Below are 746 nucleotides of genomic sequence, written 5' to 3' on the forward strand. Positions count from 1 at the left end.
GAAAATAATTATATGTACTTTTCTGAGTTGAATTTTACTCCATCTCATTGACAACAAAGCTCAAACTTCCTCATGGAGTATAATTACATGGTCCAACATTATTATCATCCACATAATTGAAGTTTGCTTCCACAATATCTTGTGGCAATGAGGTTAATACTTCTTTAATTCGTTCTTTTTTAGTCGTGGTTTTAAAATTATTTATCTATATAAAAAAAATTAATAAATTTTATTATTATTGATTCATTTTCTTTTCAATATCATTATTTATTATATCATTTTACTTATTCCGTTATTCTATAGGGCTTAAACTATCAACTAACAACAAGAATTCACATAACGTATCCATTTTAATTAGGTTGACTAAAAAAATGTACTTTAAAAAGAAAAACTTAAGTACAATTGTTAGAATAAACCAGATCAAAAACATTTTTAATATTTTGAACATTGTCTTAAGTTACGTTTTTTATAATAAATCATAAAGAAAAAAAGTAAATTTTTTAGTCATTTCAGATGCAAGTTTTAATATTAAAACTGATATTTAAGTACACTTTTTGAAAATAAAAATGGCAAATTGATAAAATCCTTAAAGAGACATATTTCATTATTTAGGTCGAATATTGTTAGGTATAATGTATAATTCGATGTCAATTAAATAAACCATAATTTGTGTAAAAATAGAAAAACATAACATTTTTAATAGTATCCAGCCAAGGGGTACATTCTAATCTCATGATTTACAGTAA

This window comes from Cicer arietinum, chromosome 8 (assembly GCF_000331145.2).
Source record: "Cicer arietinum cultivar CDC Frontier isolate Library 1 chromosome 8, Cicar.CDCFrontier_v2.0, whole genome shotgun sequence".
Classification (NCBI taxonomy): domain Eukaryota; kingdom Viridiplantae; phylum Streptophyta; class Magnoliopsida; order Fabales; family Fabaceae; genus Cicer; species Cicer arietinum.